Source organism: Cyanistes caeruleus, chromosome 24, assembly GCF_971803275.1.
Source record: "Cyanistes caeruleus chromosome 24, bCyaCae1.hap1.1, whole genome shotgun sequence".
NCBI classification, from domain to species: domain Eukaryota; kingdom Metazoa; phylum Chordata; class Aves; order Passeriformes; family Paridae; genus Cyanistes; species Cyanistes caeruleus.
The window spans coordinates 3,924,694-3,939,287 of NC_141724.1; the positions used below are offsets into that span (position 1 = coordinate 3,924,694).

A 14,594-nucleotide genomic window follows, 5' to 3' on the forward strand; every position below is an offset into this window, starting at 1 on the left:
CCCCCAAAGGACACCTCAGCCCAGGGGAAGGATGAGCTCCTTGGTTGATATTAACCCCCCTTCTTCAAGGTTTGGATCCAAGGGGTAGGGAAAAGAGGGAAAAGAGGGAAAAGAGGGAAAAGAGGGAAAAGAGGGAAAAGAGGGATGTGCCTGCATCCAGCAGTGAGGAAGGGCTCTAATGCAGGAGCAGCTCAGATCCCAGAGGATCAGAAGGGAGAATCACATCATCATTCTGAGCAATGTCCCACCTGGGGAAAAACATGACAAGAGCTACATTTTCATTCTCTTTCTCTCTTAAAAATTCACAGTTATTTGGCACTTTATTATCAGGTAAGTGCTGTGGTGCAAGTGCAGAGCAGCTCCAGCCATTCCTCACTCCAGTCCCATCAAACTCACTGCTGCTCCCTCATCCTCACCCAGTTCCCATGGGAGACATGGGTGAAGCTGGAAAATAGGTCTTATTACAACTTGTAATTGGAAATAAAAAGCTTGAAAAAGGAGTTTGTAAACACAAATTAACATGGCTGTTTTCCAGCCTGCCCCCCACCCGGGAGCAAGCGCTGCTTCCCCGGGAACCTTTGGCTGGAAAATGCTTTTGGCTGCAGGGCAGCAGAGACAGAGCTCCCTCCTGAGCAAAGAGAAACAGGGAAGGGATGGACATGGACACTGAGAGGATCCACCCTGGAAGTGCTCAAAGCCAGGCCAAGACCTTGAGCAACCTGTTCTATGGGAGGTGTCCCCACCCTTGGCAGGGATTTGGGACCAGATGATCTTTAAGGTTCATTCCAACCCTCAGTATTCCATGATTCTGTGATTCTATAATCTACCTGCTTGAGCTGATATGTTTAGGATAAGCCATTGAGCTTATATATTTATTCTAATAAATATAAAATATATAAACACCACATAAAAGACCTGAAGCTGACAGCGATGAGGACACCAAGAGCACAAACAAGACTGGATTCTCTCACTGTCACCCAAAACTGATCCCAGTTCTCCTTTGACTTCTTGGTCTGTGTTTTTATTCATTTTGTAACACCCAAACCCCTTGGTACTGAACCACACTAAAAAGCTCAAAACTGCAGCAGTTTCCAAGTTCACCACTTCCTATTGCCTTTTAATCAAAGACAAACAGCCCAAGGAAGGAGAAAGAAAGAAGTGGTTTGCAATGTAAAATTAGAGCTAAAAGCAAACTGAGGATGGGGCAAACATTCCTTGGTCAGTCCAGCCCTTCCCACCACAGTGTCTGTGGACTCGTGGAGCAGCTCCTCAGCCAACCCTCCTTTTTGTTTCATCCTGGATGGAGCTAATGAAGAGATACGTTCAAGCTGCCTTTCAGCTTGATGTCCCTGCTGACTTCCTAATGCCCAAACTGAGTTGCCAAAGGGGATAATTTGCAAAGTCCAACCCAAAAGCAATTAATAATATGACAAAGTCATGATTAGAGCAGTCTATTAACTGCAAGACAATAGTGGTCTAATTGTGGCAACATTGACTTTTACTGCTGTGAAGCAGCTTGCACTGTCATTAAAGAGATTCATGGATAACTCTGAGTTTAATGTGCAGAGTTATATTTAATATCCCAAAGATGTAATTTAGTTTTCCTTCCACCTACTCCCTACAAAGAAAACACAACATATTTGATGGCTCTCTCAGCACTCCACCAGCCATTAGTTATTCCAGCTACCTGTTGCACTTAGTTTAAGTTGGAATGGCACGAGTGGAAGTTGGAGAGGCTAGAAATCCTCCTTGAGGTGCAGCGTGGGACCAGGGTGATGCCACCAGCTTCCAGGACCTGGTTGTCCCCTTCCTCCCTTGTCATCTGTGAGGTTTCCTCAGGCCCTGGAGCCCCTCACCAGGGGAGTGGGGACACTGACCTGATTTTCTGCCACCTTCTGCCAGACACAGCCACCAGCCTGGCCCTGCCAGGTGCCCAGGGACATCTGCCCTGTCACAGGTTCTTCCTCCTAAGCCCTCTGGTGGATCACGGAAAATCTGGGCATCAGGGAGAGCTCAGGCTGCTTTGCTGTCTGCTGGGGTCCCTTCAGCTGCAAAAGCAGCTCCTGGCTATTCTGAGCTGCAGCCTGGAGCATGGAACATCCTCCCACAGAAGTTCCAAGGCTCCTGGAAGGGCAGCTCCAGGGGCTGTGGTGATCCCCTCACTCACGCTGCCTGTGAGTGCCTCCCCAGTGCCACACACCCAGCACCACCCACACCACCCCAGCCGATACTTCCAGGCTTCTCTGTTTATTTTTCTGCTACACTTTTCTCTTGCAGAAGTGTTTGTGAGGATATATTGTTCTGTTTCTGCGGGGCTTTGCAGGGAGCACGCACTCGAGTGATGGATTACTACAAGAGGTGCTGCTGGAGGAGAGCAGGCAGCTCTGGGGCTACCACACACCACGTGAGGCCAACTGCTGATCCCATTTTCTCTCAACTGAGGAGCATCAGCAACGTGAGCCTGATGAGCTGAGGGCTCAAACTGGGCACGGGGAGCTGTGGTGGATCTCAAAGCCCAGGACAGGGGGGAGCACAGGGCAGCAGCTGCAGAGGAGGAGGAGGAGGAAGGGTTCTATTAAACCCCAGCCATGGAGATGTTTATTTAGCAAAGCTGCCCAGCTTTGGAGGAAGGCACAGGGACTGGATGGAACTGAAATCACGTATTAGAACCCCCCAGTAGCATCCACAGTGACACGAGGGAATAATGTCCCCTTTGGGGACAGAGCACAGAGCAAACCCTGAGGGGCACCAGGGAGGGCAGCAGCAAGCAGAGCCCTTTGCAACAGCCATTCTGGAAAGGAAGCTGGTTGCTTTATAAATCCTGGGATGCTGTGCTGGGTGAGAGGTGAGCTGCAGTGCAGCACTGTGCAGTCCTCAGCCAGCTCCTCATCCCTGCCCAAGCCTTCCACGGCCTCAGAAATGGCAGCAGAGCAAAAGGTACAAGTCAGACTGTGCCTGCCACCCCCACACCCCCTGTTCCTACCCCAACAGGCTCTGTGGGAAGCACTGCAAGCCCACTCTCTGATCGATCCTCTTTGCTGGGGCTGTGTCCAGCATGCCAGTGTCCTACTGATGGCTTTGTTGTCACATTTCAGGCCCCCCCACTGCCATTTGGCTCCCATTTGAAACTTCATCGAGTTCTTGATTTGCTGGTGGTGTTCTCCAGGCAGGCAGGAGCTACAGGAATATGCCCTGAAATATTCCTGAGCTAGGCAAGTCATTAGGAGCTGTCACTTCAAAGTCTGGCTGTCGTCAGTTCGCTTTTCACAGGCAGCCTGGCAGCTCCCAGCTGCTGCTCAAACAGCACCCAGGTGGGTCCTGGCAAGGGGGAAATATTTCAGCATTCAAATATTTCATCAGCTCCTCAGCAGATGTCAAAGGGCCAGGTCAGGACACAGATCTGTGTGGGGCAGAGCTCCTGCTGCCCCTCATGCTGTGGCAGGTGGGAGGGGATGCAGAGCCCCTGCAGCAGCACACCCAACCCCATGGGTCACCTGTGGCTCTGAGGGTCACAAACACGGCTTTTTAGACCCTCCTGGCTTCTCCTGCCTTGGCAGTGATCCCAGCACCAGGAGCACATGTCAGCTGTCACCTGTGGACACCCTGCTCCGAGCAGCCAGAGCTCAGCTGTTGCTCCCTCGCGGGGACAGGGACCAGTCCAGGGCTGCACCCCCAGAGTTTTGGGGGAGAGGGAGATGAAGAAGCACTTGGTGCCATGACCCATTCAGAAAGAAGCAGAATCATAGAGTATCCTGAGTTGGAAAGGAACCACCAGGATCACACAGTCCATCCCCTGGACCTGCACAAACACCCCAAACCCCACCCTGGACATCCCTGGAGCAGTGCCCATTCCCTGGGGAGCCTGGGCAGTGCCAGCACCCTCTGGGGGAAGAAACTTCCTTGAGATCCAACCCAAACCCCCCTGACCCAGCTCCAGCCACTCCCTGGGTCCTGTCCCTGTCACAAGCCAGCTTGGTTTTATCTCTTGGTCATGAAAGTAAAAATCCACTGATTGTTCCTCTCAGCTGGGCAGGGCTGCACAATGGTATTAAACATCCAGGGAGACCCTGAAAGACCCCCCCCCCACTCTGTCCACACTCCCAGCACCACAGGACAGGTTTCTCCAGGTGAAGGCAGCCAGTCCCAGCTGCTCTGGACATGCCCAAGCCTTGTTTTGTTATTCCATACCAACCACAAGTAATTCCACAGAAGACAGCACAAGGAATGTGAATTGAAACAAGTTCTCACAGTTTGTTGAGCACTTTCACACTCAGCTCATCACACAGAGATTAGGGACGAAGGTCCCTCTCAAAGCAGAGGAGTGGGAGTGCTCAGGAGGGGATGTTCTGGTAGGAGACAGAGAATCGTAGAATCATGGGATGGTTTGGGTTGGAAGGGACTTTAAAGCTCCTCTCCTTACACCCCCTGACATGGGCAGGAGCACCTTCCACTATCCCAGGATGCTCCAAGCCCCACCCAGCCACAGAGTCTCCCTGGAAGCTAAAATGAGATTTTTTCATGTGCTTCCCCAGTCCTTGCACACTAAGTCCTGCACTATCAGCTCCCACCAGCTTCCTCCTGCCAGCATAGGCTCCCCAGGAACCCCAACAGAGCCTCCTCATCTCCTGCACACACTCAGCCATGGAATGGATCCTGGGAAGCTCAGGACAGGAATGCTCTGACTGGCTGTGCCAAAGTTTCAGTTAGACAACAAAAAACTTCTAAAAAATTAATTTACTGCTACCACAGGGTTTCTGCCATGCAAGAGCTTATCAGAATGCAAACTATAAGCTTCAAAGGAGAGGATGAATCAGAAGCTATTTTGAGAGTAATTATATAAGACTATAAAACTCAAACCATCTCATTATTGCACGTTGAGGATGGAGACAACCCTTCATATGGAGACTTTGCAGGGATCCAGTGTTTCCAGTGGCTGATCCATGGCCCAAGAGCAAACAGCAACCTCATTCCCCCAGCCAGGCAGAACTTGCTTCACTGAGCAATGCCAGGGCTTTCCTCACTGTTTGCTGTATTTCTTGTGGGGATGTGGTTCTGTAGCTGGGAAATGAACTGGAACAGGACAACTTCATCCAAAGTGTGGTTCCTTTAACTGTTGCATAATTTCGACTCACAGAATATCCTGATCCACAGGGATCATCAAGTCCAACCCCTGGCCCTGCACAGACACCCCCAAATTCCACCCTGGGCATCCCTGGAGTGGTGTCCAAACACTCCTGGAGTTCTGGCAGCCTTGGGGATGTGTCCATTCCCTGGGGAGCCTGGGCAATGCCAGCACCCTCTGGGGGAAGAACTTTCCCCAAAATCCAACCTAAACTTCCCTGGCACAGCTCCAGCCACTCTCTTGGGTGCTGTCCCTGGTCACAGAGAGCAGAGAGAATTTGCTGTCCTGGATAGCAGCTCTCAGCTCGTTAGCGCAAATACTTGCAAATTCCCCAATTTTATAAACTCCAAGTTAAAATTAAAGAGAAAATGTTTAAATCATAAATCTTCACATGGAATAAAGTTCTATTCCAACATCCCCAGCCACATCCTTGAGGCTTTCCCATTTTATGCTGGAGCCTTCAGCACCTCAGGGCTGTGAGAGGATGATCTCCTGGGACACCCCCGAGCTGTCACCTGCATTCTGCCCTGCCTGCAAGGGGCAAAGAGAGTTGTTTTTATCCTTGCCTACATATCCAGGCTGCAGCTGAAGCTCCTGCTGTGTCTGGGCCTGGAGGAGGCAGCACAGAGGTGTGGGTGATGCCGGTGCTGTCCCTGTGCCCTCTGCACCCTGGGGTGGGGACTGTCACTCCTCGTGGTCTGACAGAGCTGATTAAAGAGTGAATTAAACACAGAAAAGATGCTGTCAAACCCTCTGCCACCTGGTGCTCTCCAGCTCATGGTTTGGTCCTTCTTTCACCCAGCAAACAGATGGCAAATGCCGTCAGACACGGGAGTGGGAGCTGCTCTGGGCCCTGGGGGAGTTTAAAAAACCAGAGGGAAATCTGAGCAGAGTAATTCAGAGGGACACATCGAAGTTGGTTTTCAAGTGCAGACTCAACTGTGAGGCACTTCATGTCCCTATGTGAATATGTAACCAAAAAAATGGGAAAAATCAACACTTCCGAATCGCAGAATCACTAAGGTTGTAAAATGCCTCTAAGATCATCATGTGAATTAGGATGAGAGTTTGGTGGCCTGGAGCTTGTGCTTTTCCCACTGAAACAAAATAGAAAAATAGTTAATTGCCCAAAAAAAAGGAAAAAAGCCTGAACAGCTGGCGAGCACCACATGGCTCTCTGGGCAGGAGGAGCCTCCAGAGCAGCAGCCAGAACAGAGCTCTGAAACCCCACAGAATCTGCAACACCAAATCTGAGCATCCAATGTACCAGATTCCCTCCTGGACCTTGACTGTGCCCATGGACAGCCCTCAGCCCATCCCCAGCTTCACCTCCTCAGATGGACCTGGAGATGGAACTCCCCTCTCACACCACCACTCACAAATCCCACTGGTGATTGTGGCATCACACGGTGCTGAGAGACTTCAGGGACAAGAACTGACCCCCTGTGAAGTGCCTGGGCTGGAGGAGACCCATCACAGGCTCCTGGAGACAAAAAAATGTTGGTTTTCAGCCATTATTGACTGATTTGGGCTTTCCCTCCAGGCTGCAGATTTGTCACTGAAACTTCTGCTGGCGTGTGCAACCCAAAGGGGAACTTTGTGCTGTCAGAAATGCAGCATTTCTGTTATCAAAAGTGACAAAAAAGAGAAAAAAAAAACTTTTTCAAGCCAAAGGAAACATTCCCTAGTGATTTATGTCACTTTGTGACTTAATCAGCTGCTCTCTAGAGCATTATAAATGTGATAGGAAGAGTTGTCATTGCTTTCTGCCTAACTGATGACAAGCTAATGAACTATTATAAGCCACAGTGAATGCAATTATGGCACAAGGCTGTGTGTTAATCCCATGACATTTTATCACAATATGCTGTAGCAACATCTGTAAACAACCCAGTGGTGCTGAACACACACAGCAACCAGGGCTGGGGTTAAATCCCCGCTGAGCATCCTCATCCCCCGGGCTGTGACCCTGCACAGACAGGCCCTGAGCTGAGCCCTGTGTGCCAGGGGGGCCTGGCTGAGGCTGCTCAGCACGGGGGAAGCCTCTTATCCAGAGCTGGAGCTGAACAGAGCCAGGCAGAGGGGAAACCATGGCAATCCAGACACTTTGGGATGCAGAAATCCAATTGCGCTTCAGGACGCAAAGCAAATGGAACAAGTAAACTTGTTCATTCTCTCTCTGTCTGCCTTGAGCAACCAAAAACCCTGGAACTTGAAATTTCCTTTCAAAAACTTGATCAAAGCCGTGTCTGCTGTGAGACACCAGCGAGGCCAGGCTCAGCAGTGCTTCCATGCCCAGACTCTCCACCCTGGAGCTGCCACTTTGCTGCCCCTGGCTTCCTACAGTGGGATCCAATTTTGGGGAAAGGCTTCCCTGTGACTCCCTCTCAGACTCCATTTTTGCTCAAAAACCCACCAAAACCAGGCTGCCTTGAAAAGATCTCAGGATAAAGCTTGGCAGGGAGCAGAATTGGGCTCTCTCCCCATCCCAGTGCTGGGATCCAGTCTCCACAAGAGGACACAGTCTGGGGACCCCAAAAACCTCAGCCAGGGTGGGTAGAAGACCCCAAGCACTGCACAAGGCAGCACTGAAAAGCTTCTCAGAGGCTTTCCCGAGTCTCCCCTGCCCAGGACATGGAGCCCCTCCAGCACAAGGGGCTCCTTGAGCTCCTGAGATGTTCTGGCTGCGCTTATTGCCTGGACCTGCCCCATGGGAAACCCAAAACTGGAGGTGCAGGGTTCTTCCAGAGCTGCCCTGGCTCCAGGTGCTGCAAAGGCCAGGTGATACCCAGCCTGCTGCCCTCAAGCTGGAGACACCTAGACCCAAAACAGCCACACAAAGCCACAGCAGTCCTTCTTCCTCTGTGCCTCTCAACTTGTGACACTCCTGACACCAGCACACATCCAGCAGAGCCAGCGCTGGCAGATCCAGAGCTGGATTCAGACAGAGCAGCCAGGAAGGACTGCCTGGAGCCTGCAGCTGGTTCAGGGACCCTGCACTGAAATGCAGAGGTTTGGAACAGAGCATTTTTTTTTTCCAGCTGCCCTGAGTGAGAACTTCCTCCCCATGGCTCTGCTCCTGCCATCAGCTGCTGCTGCTTCCATTAGCTTGGAGCAAAGACAGGATCTTTAACCCCTCCAATGTGCTGCTGTGCAGCAGTGGAGTGTGCAGGCTGGACTGCCTGGTGCTACACATTGATTTAATGGATTCTGAGATGCCCTTTTCCAAGGGCTCCTACCCCTCCATACCCTGCAGCTCACAATTCTTTCAGCATGAGCGTTTTGAGCAGAGCCCAGGCTCAGAGCTGGGATCAAACAACTCCGAGCAAACACTCACCAGCATCCAGGAGATGAAGTGCTGCATCTGGAAAGAGAAACTGAGGAGGTATCACTTCACACCATGCCACAAAACTGTATTCATTTCTTTGCAGCAGCTACAAACGCACAGAAAATGAGATTATTACAGCAGGGGCTAGAATTCCTGGGCAATTATTATTCCAGACTGTCCAGGGCCGTGTGCCTTAAGGATGGTTTGGAGAGGGCTGGTGTGAAGGGAGCTCTTGGCTTGCTGCCTTCAGGCTTCACTGTACAGTTTGCTGTGATGTTGTCAAACATGAACCTGCTACAGCACAACAAACTGAGCTGAGCAGAGAGACACCCCCAGCCAGCAGCTGAGGCTCCAGCTCCCTGCAGGAGAACTTTCTTTTTTCCCCAAGGCAGGGAAGATGTACAGTTAATAGACAATCACTCCAAAAAATCCCCTCCCTGACCCTCCAGGATGCCATTTTTCAAGGTACAAATATAATTAAAGACAATACATGGCAGAGGGACTTAATTGCATCTCTCCCCAACAACTGCCAGCGCGATCGCTCTCTCAAGGAGTCTGCTGGATGGAAACACTCACGGACAAGATGCCTGATTTTTCAACATGTAGATGGGTATGGAAAATACTGATTGTCATCTTTGAAACAGAAATGGCAAATATTAAAGGTAGAAGAGCTGCCTAACCAAGATGAGATGGGAAACTGGGGTCCTGAGAAAGAATACTCAGTTGTACCTGGAAATGTGAGTACTGAGAAGAAACAGTTATGAGAAATAAGGGTAGTTGAGGTATGGTTAAATTTAACAATTGTGGCAGACAGGAGCCCCCGTTCTGGGTCTCGTTTATCCCTGCACAATCTCCCTGAACACGCACATGGGAGACGATCCAGCTGCCAGGAGCACACAGCAAGTGCAGCAACTCCAGCACAGTCAGGATGCCAAGCAACAAATACCTGTAAACCCAGAAACACCAAACACCTTCCCGGATACATCCCACAAAACCGTGGGGAAGATCCGAGCCGGGCTGTGCCCTGGTTTGAACCAGCTCAAAGCACACGCCAGGTCTCAGCACAGGGAGAAATATTTCGACAGCAAAGGCATCTTGCTGAAGCAAAATTATGAAAATATGCTTTATGTTATGAAAAAAAAAAAAAGGCAGAGAATCATTAAAGTAACTTCAGAAATGTGGACTCACCAGAGCAGTGGCAGCTCCTCAGCGCGGTCCCTGGTGATGCCTCTCAAGAATCGATTACCGGCGGCAGCAATCCCGCTGCTGTTTCTATGGAGTTGGGATGCTGATCCCTGACTATGCATGAGGATACTGCAGCTGCATTGGAACAGGCTCCCGGCTCCGCACGGAGCTACAAACACGAGCAGCCTCCCTGCTCTGCCTCGGGAATGAATCGAGCAGTAGCAATTAGGCGGCTGCAAAGCTGCGCCTATGCAGAGAGAGGTGCTTGCAGGGCTCCCAAACACGCACACTCCACTGAGCTCCAGAGGGGCATTTTATTTACCAGTACCATTGCAAAGCATAGCCAGAGATGGCTGGAGAGCCATTGGTCCGTGAGTAGAGACACATGTCTGTAGACAGGTGATTTAATCCGATTTTTTCTCGATTTACTCGGCCGGTTTCAACCTTATTTCAATACAGTTTTACAAACCTTCCTCTGGCAGCAAGGTTTGAACCTGGTACCTCCAGGATTCAAGCCTGGTTTAGTTGGGCTAAAGAGCAAATCTGCTGCACGTAGCTCTGGCTGGCTTTTTTGAGGGAGGAAAGGCAAGATCCATTTTGCAAGTGCATTACTCTGTGATAAAATAGAAATCTGCCCCAAGGAGCTGCTCCTCACATGCTGGGCCTCTGGAAACTCAAGCTTCAGTGATTAATATTAGCTTTGCCAGTGTGACTTGGAGCATGTTTACTGTTATACTGACTTCAAATACTCTTGAATGGTGATTCACAAAGTGTGTTATTATGCCTGGTGAGTAAATTCAAGATATGCCCATATTTCACAGGTAGTGGCTGAAGGCATCCCATAACCATGAATGGGGGTGTCATCAGTTCTCCCATTAGTCAAGCTAATCTGTCAGGGATTTTTCCCCCAGAAAATACTCCAGAACCAATTTCTCAATTAAAAAAATGATCTTTCTGCACCAACATTCCTGCAATGAAAAATCCTCTATTGCCCAGAAATTCCCCCCTTTTTCTGCCCACAGCAAGAACACTTCTGTGCTTGGTTTAACATTTTAATAGTCTTTGCCAAGTGCCAGGAGGGTGTTCAGTGCTGTAGAAGCTGTACTGCCTGCACCAGGCCCTTCAAAAAGAGCAGTTCACACAAGGGGCAAAGCAGTAAATGTGCTCTGAATTACTGGGGGCTGGAGCCCAGGAGAGCTGACACCGTGTGCTGGGGAGCATGGGTTATCAGAAGGTCTCTCTGTGTCTTCCCCAGCTGTCCTGCTTCCTCCTCTCACTCCAGCCCTCTCCTCCTGCAGCAGGAAAGCACAGGAGCATTTAGCTGGGATGGATCAGCGCACGAGGGAAGGTTTGAGGAGGGTTCTCACCACGCTGAGATGAAAAGGGTCTGCTGGGGAAAACCTGCAGCCCCTCTGCACATCACTCACTGCAGCAAAGCTTGGTACAAATGGGTCACTAAGGCAAAAAAAACCAGCTTAAATTGTTTAAAGAAAGTCGTGGCATGGAAGGGCTGAAGGTAGAAATCAAACCCGGAGGTTTTCTCCTGGATGTGCTTATCAAAGGATTTTATCCCAGGGATGTATTTATCCCAGGATAAATTTCTTCCTGTACCCAGGCACCATCCTTTAAATCAACATCATGAGATGCCAGTTCCAGTCACAGAACCATGAGATCCCAGACTGGTTTGGGTGGGAAGGAGCTTGAAGCTCATCCAGTCCCACCCCCTGCCATGGCAGGGACACCTTCCACTGTCCATCCTGCCCAACCTGCCCTTGGACACTTCCAGGGATCCAGGGGCAGCCACAGCTTCTCTGGGCACCCTGTGCCAGGGCCTGCCCACCCTCACAGGGAACAATTCCTTCCCAATATCCCATCAAAACCTACTCTCTTTAGTAACACTCCTCAGCCCTGCAGGATCATTTCAAGCCTCCCTTTTCCCCCCCAGGATCTCCTGGGATGGGCTGGCAGCCTCATCCAGGCTGTGTGAGCCTCCAGGGAGCAGGAGCAGCTCAGGGGAGGCTGTGAGGTGCCACAGGAGCACAGAGCATCCCGGGCTGGAGGGACTCACCAAGGTCCCTGAAGCCCAGTTCCTGCACCTGCACTGCTCCACCCCAAGCACCCTGCATCCCAAAGAGCCCAGAGCCTGTGGCAGCTCTACTACCATGGGCAGAGGGGACGGGAAGAGGGGAGAGATCACTGTCCCCAAAGCCCTGCAGGGTCCTGAGTCCCCTGCTCCACTGCCATGATGCCTTAATTTTTAACTTTCATATTTTTCAGATTCTGTGCTGTCCCTGTGTGTAGCTTTGAGCTTCATATGAAGTGTTAGTGAGCTCTCTTCACAGAGCAGGCAGACAAAACAATTCCTTTTCTAGCTTGATACCAAGGACAATCATTACAGGCCCAAAAGCATCAACAACAGTGGGCTGAAGAGAGAAAACAAGAAGAATGTGACTTCATAACCTGGAGTAGTAATTGGGCAATTAACCCAAATATGCAGATGGTCCAAAACTTAAAAAAATGTGAGACCTTGTGACCAATCACCCATTTTCAGGTCCATCTTAGGTTCAGCCCTGGCCAGGCTCCTGTACTGCCCAAGGTATGTCCTTTAAGGCCTTCCAATAAATCCCTGCTTTATTCTGAACTCTGTCCAGCCTCTGATCCAGGTCAGCTTCTCCAGGTGTCAGCCAAGGACATTGTCCCTCAGTACAGCTGTGCCCCAAACCCTCTCAGCTTCAACCAGGAGCTCCCACCACCCCTCCAGGGCACATAGGGAATGAGTCCATCCTCTGAAGGCCATCACCTGTGGTGACTGCTGTCCCCACAGCACAGTCAGTGTCACTGCCCACAGCCTGGGTGCCACTGCCAGTGCCTGGCAGGGAAGGGAGCGGTCAGATGGAGGCAGCTCTGAGGGAGGACTGGAGCCAGCCACAACAAAAGGATGCTGCAGCTCGCTCCATCTCGGGACCCCCAGCCAGGAGATCAGTTCTATTCCTGGCACCACCACAGGCCCAACTGCAGGGAGAGCTGCCCCTCACACCCCAAAAACCTTCCCCAGCCAAACTCCTCTTTTTTCTGACAGGTTTGGCAGCAGCCTGCAATTCTCCTCTGCCGGGTGTGGAGAGAGAAATGCTGCAGCTCTCATTGGCTGTGAGGAGCAGATTCAGCTTTACGTAACCAGGGGGTAGAGGTGCATCCACTTCACGAAGCCCTTTCAGCCACTCAGTCCACAATGGCTTAAAAGAAATTAAATAACCATACAAAAACTTACTCTTACATAAACTGTTTAGCAATGTTTTTATGCTCATAGTTTTTTTTTCCTCTTGGATCCACGCATTCCCTGAGGATACTGCTCCCCATCCAGGCATGAAACAGCAGAAAAGACCAAGCTGCCCCTGTGCTGAGCAGCTCAGGAGCAGCCTGGCTCCAGCTTCAGCAGTGCTTCCTTCAACCTGAACTTCAGCAGGACACTCCACAAGCCAAGCTGATCCAGCCAGCAGTTAATATATTTATCCAGGAGGCAACAAACTGCCCGAGAAGCCAGGGACTCCACGAGATGATGACAAACAAGGCCAGTTTGACTCCAGCAAATTTGGCGTTTGGCTGCTGGGGCTGTGCTGCCCACACAAGGGGACACTCCGGGGGGAGCCAGGGCTCCTCTGCACTGCTCCTGACACAGCACCTGCCTGCTGCCATCTGCCACCTCCACACAAAGCACACAAATCCAGCTTCCCTCTGCCTGCCTTGTGAGGATGGGCTGAACACGGGACCGCAGGCAACCCAGAGCAAACCTGCTCAATGTGAGAAATGGACAAAGCATCAGTTCAGATAATTAGATAAACATCCAGACACTGATGGGGAGGGCATGGTACCTCTGTAACTGGTAGTTAACTCTTGACGCTAACAGATTTTTTTCCCCTTGCTGGAGCAGCTTTACAGCACTGAAAGCTGTAAATATTGCACTGGAGCTGAGAAATATTCGTACATGTCAGGCCCAAACTGTGTCCTCAGTGCTGTCTAGACATAAAAATGGGCCCAGTCGTGCAGAGCAGAGACAGCAGCCCTGGCTGTTCGTGCAGCCAGCCCGGCACAGCTCGCCTGGGGTGCTGGGGCTGAAAAACCACAGCTCAGAGCACACAGACATTCACTGTGATGGAGGCAGATGATGATGATGATGATGATGATGATGATGATGATGATGATGATGATGATGATGATGTGATCCCAACCTGAACACAAGGTCCTGGACAGGCTTCACAAACAGATGCAGATCCGTCATATCAGGGTGGACCAGAACAAGAGCAGAACAGATTTTTTAAAATTATTATTTTTATTTTTTTATTTATTTATATTTTATTTCTGCTGCAGAGTCAGGAAAATGTTAATTTTGTTGCAAGGTAAAGAATTCCAAATGGATGCAATAAGTTTGCAAGCTGTTTGATCTATTTGCAATAGAGAAAATTGCTGCCTGGGATGTGATGTGTAAGGACACAGCAGTGGTAAGAGGCCTCCACAGCAGGCAGGTATGAAACAAACTCATTTCAGGAAGAGAATTAAGTTAGAGGTGAAGTGGAAGGAAGGGATTTGCCTGGAGGTATCCGCAAAGCACCACTGCAAACCAAGGGCTGGCAGAATCCTGGTGCCCTGTGCCCTGGGGATGCCAGCTGCACCCCAACACCAGGTCTTGGCACAGAGGGGCAGGAGAAAGGGAGGGAAGGTGACACAGAAAGCCTTAGCCAGGGACTGATGGGGACCTGTGCTGCACAGGGGCTCTGCACAGTGTGCTTAGCAGAGGAGGAAAGTTTGTGAAAACTCATGCTGTAAAAAATGCTGTGAAATCCGTTGGATTTACAGATCATTGCCTACGGGGACTTTAGAAGAAGCTGTCTATGAAAATGTTGGAATACACAAGCAACTTTCAGCAGGTTACCAATAGTTCTAAAAGCTGTGAGGTTTAGGGTT

At 50.5% G+C, this 14,594-nt stretch overlaps 1 protein-coding gene across 2 annotated transcripts in view; it reads right to left on the bottom strand.

Moving 5' to 3' along the window:
- Nucleotides 1–14,594, bottom strand: part of SYT6 (synaptotagmin 6) — a 46,411-nt gene that overhangs the window by 21,061 nt on the left and 10,756 nt on the right. The gene's annotated exons all lie outside the window — the stretch shown is intronic.